Source organism: Diplotaxodon limnothrissa, linkage group LG7 (assembly GCF_057381915.1).
Source record: "Diplotaxodon limnothrissa isolate DT_005_m linkage group LG7, D_limnothrissa_male_GT1.1, whole genome shotgun sequence".
NCBI classification, from domain to species: Eukaryota; Metazoa; Chordata; class Actinopteri; order Cichliformes; family Cichlidae; genus Diplotaxodon; species Diplotaxodon limnothrissa.
Window position 1 is genome coordinate 2,711,434 of NC_140602.1, and position 7,899 is coordinate 2,719,332.

Sequence of the window (7,899 nt, forward strand, 5' to 3'; positions counted from 1 at the left end):
TCTATTCAAAGTACAGTTTGCTTGTGTCTGTTTGGGCCTGTTTGGATATTTACTTTGTGTGTGGAAGAGAGAAAATCCAAAATAAATTCAGTGTTTGAAAACACAAAAATGACCAAAAATGCAAAAAAAGCTTCTTTACAGATCACATACTGTACACATACATGTGCTTGTACAATGTTATTTATACACGGACACACAAAAGCACACTTAGTCACCATTACAAAGCCCCCCCCCCCCACACACACACACACACTCCTATCTGCTGCTGTAAACAACTCCTCAACCTTTTTCCAGTCTCAAATCCTCTGTGTGATTTACCTGCCCACATGAACAGCTTGCATGGAAGCATCATGAGGTCAGACACGCACAATTGCACACTTACTGTCTTTCTTTTCTCTCGCTCTCCACTGATGTCAGCGACGTGCAGCAGAGAAAGAACGAGCGGCTGAGTGAAACGGACAGAGTGGACTTCTCCCTCCCACACACCTAGCTTTCTATAACAGTCTCCTCTGCTGTATCACTGCAAGCCTTTGTGGACCTCTTGTTCCCAGTGTGAATCATTAACTGGCTCTACAAGCCCAGACAGGCGAGTGAGAGGAGAAGAGAGCATTTCTCAAACACTCGGCTTAAAAGCAGAGAACTTCTTTTGGTTTTTTTGCTGCACTTTTCGCTCTCACTTTCCAACAAGTCATGCAAACACAATGAAATGCGCAGGGTGTTTTGGTGAAGTGGGGTAGTCATCGTGCTCGATCATGAGACACATTTACATTTACGTGGCCTTTTGTCGTGCTGCTTCCTTTGCTTTGTCTCTTATGAACGTTGAGCCAAAAGAGAAATCTAATGCTGGGCAATTGAGAAGATGGAAATCAATGAGAGATACCACAGGTGAGTGTGTGTTCTCATGTATATTTGTGTGTGTGTGTGTGTGGAGCATTGGAGCATTAGGGATTATCCTTTTACTGCTACTCTGCTTTAAAGCATCAGGCTCTGATTTCATTAAGCTTCTCCAGCCAGAGTCTGATCGTACTGAGGAAAAGGCTGAATGGGTTTGTGATCTTCCTCGCTGCTCTCTGCACGACAGTGGAAACCTGACTTACTAATGGCGCGGTCTGAGTCAAAGGACTGACAGCAGGGGTAACCACAAGGTGATTAGCACACACACCAATTCAAGTGCGCATGCGCCAACCAGCGTGCAGCCTGTTACAGTCGCTCCTGCTTTTCTCTTAGTTTAGCTCTTTTTTCTTACGTATTCTTTTTTTTTTCTGACTTGTATTTTCCTCCGTTTTCTATCTCTTACTCAATCATGTGGATTGAGAGAGTTTTTGTTCTTCTGGTGGCCGTGGAACTGTTACTTTTATCATGGAACGGGACCGCGGCACATCTCCTACACGCACGGACTGTTTACTCCAGAGATCAGCTGATCGCCCTGATGCCGGCCGGCTCGCTGGCCAGGCCCGCAGAAGTGCCCGCAGAAGTACCAGCTGAAATTTGGAGGAAAACACATCGGGGATGCAGAGGTCAAGAACAGAAGAGAAGAAAAAAGGTGACGGTGAGACAGCGGAGGCTCGAAGCGAGGAGGAGGTTTAAACCGTGTCTGCCGTCTATCGTGATGGGAAATGTGCGATCGTTGGCAAGTAAAATCGACGAGCTCTCAGCACTGGTACGGAGTCAGAGGGAATACCGAGAGTGTAGCCTGATGTGTTTCACCGAATCATGGCTGCACCAGGTCATTCCCGATGAGAATGCTTCCGTGGAAGGCTTCCACACTGTTCGGGCGGACAGGGACAGCATCGCTAGCGGTAAGCGTAAAGGAGGTGGGCTTGCTGTTTTAGTTAACAACCGGTGGTGTAACCCTGCCAACATAACAATCAAAGAAAGGATTTGTTGCCCGGACACTGAACTGTGTGCTGTTGGACTCAGGCCGTATTATTTACCCAGGGAATTCTCTCACGTCATCTTGGTGGCTGTTTATGTTCCCCCCTCTGCTAACCCCACAGCTGCATGTGACACTATCCACTCTGCCATAGCTCGGCTACAGACTCAGCACCAGAGTGCCTTTATTGTGATCTCGGGTGACTTCAACCATGTATCACTGGACAATACACCAACATTCAAACAATATGTGGACTGTCCCACCAGGGGAGAGAAAACTTTAGACTTACTGTATGCTAACGTCAAGGATGCATACAGCTCCTCCTCCCTCCCCCCACTTGGTAGGTCAGATCATAACCTGATTCACCTCACCCCCCGCTATGTGCCAATTGTGAGGAGGGAACCTGTGACCACCAGGACTGTCAGGAGGTGGTCAGAGGAGGCCTTAGCAGAACTACAGGGCTGTTTCGAGGTGACCGACTGGGAAACACTCTGTGAGCCTCACGCCGAGGACATCAATGGGCTTACTGAGTGTATCACAGACTACATAACTTTCTGCACCGACTCCATTGTTCCAGCTCAGACTGTTCATTGTTACCCAAATAACAAGCCGTGGGTGACTAAGGACATCAAAGCCCTCCTCAACAACAAGAAGAGGACTTTCAGAGGGGGCAACAAAGAGGAGGTGAGGAAGGTCCAGGTGTTACTAAAGGACAAGATCAGAGAGGCTAAGGACAATTACAGGAGGAAGCTGGAGTGGAAACTCCAGCAGAACAGCATGAGAGAGGTGTGGAGGGGCATGAAGACCATCACTGGATTCAGGCCAACCAACAGCAGGGGAGCTGAGGGAGGTGAGAACAGAGCCGATGAGTTGAATCTGTTTTTCAATAGATTCGACACCACAGTGTCTGCTCCCACCCCCACAACCTCACCTGCAGTCAGCCTGGAATCCAGAGCCACACCACTGTGCCAGCCTCTCTCTTCACATGTTGCCTCCTGTGAGATTCCTGACACCCCTCCCCCACCCATCACCTTCACTCAATACCAGGTTGAGATGCAAATGAGGAGACTTCACTCAGGCAAGTCTGCTGGACCAGACGGAGTGAGTCCCCTTGTCCTCAAGACCTGTGCCCCCCAGCTGTGTGGAGTCTTTCATAAACTGTTTATGCTGAGTCTGAGTCTGCAGAGGGTCCCGGTGATGTGGAAGACATCATGCCTCGTCCCTGTACCAAAGACGCCACGTCCCAGTGGCCCCCAGGATTACAGGCCCGTGGCACTGACCTCCCACATCATGAAGACCCTGGAAAGGCTCATCCTGGACCAGCTGCGACCCATAGTAAGACCACATCTGGATCCCCTTCAGTTCGCTTATCAGCCTCGTCTCGGAACAGAGGACGCCATCATCTACCTGCTCAATCGTGTCTACACCCATCTGGACCAGCCGGCGAGCACTGTGAGGGTCATGTTTTTTGACTTTTCCAGTGCTTTCAACACCATCAGGCCGACCCTCCTGGGTGATAAGTTAGCAGCGATGCAGGTGGATGCTTCTCTGGTGTCCTGGATTGTTGATTACCTGACAGGAAGACCACAATATGTACGTCTCCCACAGTGTGTGTCTGACAAGGTGATCAGCAACACAGGGGCACCACAGGGGACTGTCCTCTCCCCCTTCCTCTTCACCCTCTACACCACAGACTTCAGCCACTGCACAGAGACCTCCATCTTCAGAAGTTTTCTGATGACTCTGCGGTGGTTGGATGCATCAGTAGGGATGATGAGACAGAGTACCGGGCTGTGGTCGACTCCTTTGTCACGTGGTGTGAGCAGAATCATCTGCAGCTCAACGTGGCAAAGACCAAGGAACTGATCGTGGACTTCAGGAAGACCAGGAAACACTTGACCCCTGTTTCAATCCAGGGGGTCAGTGTTGACATTGTGGAGGACTATAAATACCTTGGAGTACACATTGACAATAAACTGGACTGGGCTAAAAACACCACAGCACTTTACAGGAAGGGCCAGAGTCGTCTCTATTTTTTGAGGCGACTGAGGTCCTTCAACATCTGCCAGAAAATGCTGAGGATTTTCTATGAGTCTGTGGTGGCCAGTGCGATCCTCTATGCTGTTGCATGCTGGGGGAGCAGGCTGAGGGTCGCAGATGCCAACAGACTTAATAAACTGATCCGTAAGGCCAGCAATGTTGTGGGGATGGAGCTGGACTCCCTCAAGGTGGTGTCGGAGAGGCGGATGCTGTCCAAGATAAAGACAATGTTGGATAACACCTCCCACCCACTCCATGACATGTTGGTCAGTCACAGGAGCTCGTTCAGTGAGAGACTGAGATTACCGAAAAGCACCACTGAACGACACAGGAAATCATTCCTGCCTGTGGCTCCCTGTACAACGCATCCACTTAACACACTGTTTGCTGCTACAACTACACATGTTTCTTTTCCAAATATTTATTTATAAGTGACTTATGTATGTATGTATGTATATATATGTATATATTGTACTATTCTTAGTTAGCGTATTGTCTGTCTTGTCTTAATGTTGGTTTAAAATGGAGCACTGTAACAAAAAATAATTTCCCCCAGGGATCAATAAAGTATTCTGATTCTGATTCTGATTCTCATGCTTATGATATACGGTAGTTTGAATAAATCCCTGAAATGGAAAACATTTAATGGGACATCCATGCAAGTAAATGACAGCTCCAACGGTCAGTGTGCTGAGCTGCATGTTGGGAGTCATGGTCAAAACCATAAATTATGCATTTGCTGTATGTTACAGTGAGACACTTATTCAGAGAGTGGAAATCCTTTCATTATCTGATTATTATGGCTCCCTTGTTCTTTGCAGCATGTGATGTTTGACTGTTCTTCTATCCACTGGTGGCCTCTTCCGTGCAAGAATTGGTAACTTGGCTGTTTGGACTTTTAAATCATCAGTTTTTTAAAAATCATCCTGCTGGTAGTACTGTATGTGCAACGAGCCACACACTGAATTTAAACATATGTGCATGTGGGTGACCATCTCTCCATATTTTTTGGTTTGTCGTTTGACCTGGATCCTTCACCTCCTAAACTAATGATCCAAAGGCTCTGCTGTTTGACTCGGGCATGGCTCATAGTGTCATCAACTCACTTATTTTGTCTTTTAACAATCAATGCAAATCTATTTTAGATACAGTGGCACCTCTGAAACAAAGTGTTGTCCATTCTTCAAATTTCTGTCCTTGAATAAATGAAACTAATCAAACTTTTAGGCGATATTGTTGCAAGTTAGAATGTTTATGGAAGGCTTCCAAGCTTGAGGTTCATCAGGTTCATCTCAAGGAATCAATTTTCTCACTTAGCGACATGATAAAAAATGCCAGAACTGAATATTTAGCAAATCTTATAGCTTCAAAAAAGAACAATCCTAAAATGTTGTTTGATAAGAATATTGTCTGATATTCCTCGTGTACCAGTTTCTACTAAATCTGATTGTAATGAATTTTTGAACTATTTTGTAAATAAGGTCGCTGCCATCAGGTCTAATATTTCCCCATCATCCTCTCATCACGCTGACACTTTGCTTACTTCTGATACCTGGACCTCTTTTGCTCCTGTTACCTTACCATCAGTGCTCTGCTCGGGCATATGAAACTGACTTCAAGCCACCTTCATGTACTTTCTCCTTCAATTTTTGTGACGGAGTGACCCGTCTCAAGGCAGAGTCCGCTGAGTATGGCACCGCCACCATTAGATCGCCACCATTAGTTCGATTTGGCACCCGGGGCGGCGTATCTTTCTGACGACCGAGTAGAGGAATAAAAGGGGTGAGGAGCAAGTTGTGAGCCGCATCGGGGGTGGCTAGATTTTGGTTCCCACTTACTTGTTAAGGGCGTCGGTCGGGGAGACGTGCGGGGGATCGCCAATCGTGCAGGGTGACGCAAGCCGATGGTATGGGGGTGTGGGGTTTAAATAATGAGTTCACGTGTGTCTGGACCGTCATGAGAATGGCCTCATTACGTGGGCCGTTAATGTGTATATGAAGTCGGGTAGACTTCCGGGAAATAGTTGAGAGCCTGTATCAATGTATATGTTTTGTGAGTGTATAATGAAAAAGAAATTCTGGGGGAGGGAGACGGGGATTAAAGTTAGAATAAAGAATTGGTGGTGACGCCAAGGGGGAGGGGTTACGGGATATAAGAGACGGCGAGCCGGATATGAAGGGGAGTGTGTTGTAACATACAGGCTGTGTAGCGCGGATCTCAGTTTTATGTCTTTGTAACCATCTTTTTATGCACTGGGGAGGCCGTTTCAAATAAAGTATCCACACTAATACCTTACCGACTACGCCTGTGTTTGTCCGGGAGAGGTCTGGAAGGGGACCCCGTGACAATTTTCATTAGTGTGTTTGACTCTATTGGTATTGTGGAAATAATTAATACTTCTCTTTAAACTCCCTCTCTCCTGCATTGGCAGAAAACTGAAACCACTATTTCTGAATTCCTTCACAGGGAAGCCAAAATAAGTGAAGAACTCACTACAATGCAGGACTGTCAGAGGCCAATGGTCAATCAATGGTCAATGGTAACTTTATTGTCCCTGATGGGAAATTGATTCGCAGTATGTCAAAACAAACAACAAACATACAACCAACACATCACGTACACTCATTAAAAAAATTCTATAATATAATATAAGCCTGATAAAACAACCTAGATATTCCATCGAAAAAAGTGCAATGTGCGATGGCAACAACACTTACAATTTAGTGTTGTTAATTAAGATAATAGCACTAGGTACAAACGACAATTTGTGTCGCTTTGTCTTCACTGCAGTCATTTTATAACGACGACCTGATAGAAGCAGTTGAAAATCGTTAGAGAGAGGATGATCTGAGCACAACAGGACAGAAGTTGCCTTCCTCAGCACCTGCCTGTTATAAAAGTCCACAAGCTGGACCTGAGACCTCCCTGAAATCTTGCCCGCCACTTTAACCAGATTGTTAAGTCTGGTCTTATTATCCATGGACATACTACCGTACCAAGCAATGATACAGAAAGTTAAAACAGATTCAATAAAACTTTTATAAAAGAGAGTCATCATTTCAGATGAAACATTAAAACCTCTCAACCTCCTTAAAAAGTACAGTCTTTGTTGGGCCTTTTTCACTGTAGCAGCAAGATGTGACTCAAAGGACAGAGAGGCACACTTATCTTTACTGGTAAATTATACTGGGTTTTTACAAAAGCTGGGAAAACGGAGTAACTACTGCTCTGCTGAGTGGTCTTTCAATCTGAGCTGGTTGAGCCACAGGAAAGTGAAATAAACCAGAATTATCCTTCACGCTTAGTTAACGTTGTATAGAAATTTCACCAGTGGCAAAAAGAATTTATCATTATTTGCCATATTTCAGATATAAACATGAATATCTGGCAGTGGCAGAGTTTATGAAACTGTAATAGATTGAATGATTTTCTGCCCTTAATATAAAGAAGGACTCATACTGGAACCACTTGTTAACTAAATTTATTGATAAAATTATTGTTTCTCTATTTGGACGGACTTCAAAGGCTGCGTGAAGTTTTTAAACTTTTCAAAAATTTATTAACATCAATGCAAATTAGAAATTATATTAAATTCAGTTATCACAATAAAAAAAGAACGTATTTCTACATTTTACATTTGTGCACACAGTTTGGTATACAGCGCTGTCACAAACCTTTTCCCTCCTTGCTGATTTCTTTTTTCAGTATTTTTTTTTTAGTCGTATTTTGAATTTTTATTTTCTTTTTTGCATATTTGTCACGCTGTTTCAGATCAAAACTAACTCGTGTAAATATGAAATGGAGTTGTTGAAATATAATTTTATTTATTAGGATCTACCTCAGCTCAGTGTTCATGGTTCAACAATAAGGACAACAGTGGGCTAAAATGGCATCCATGTGAGAGTCCCAAGGCAAAAACCACTGCTGACCAAAAAGTGCACAAAGACTCATCTGACATGTGCAAAACAAAACAAACCCCAAAACAT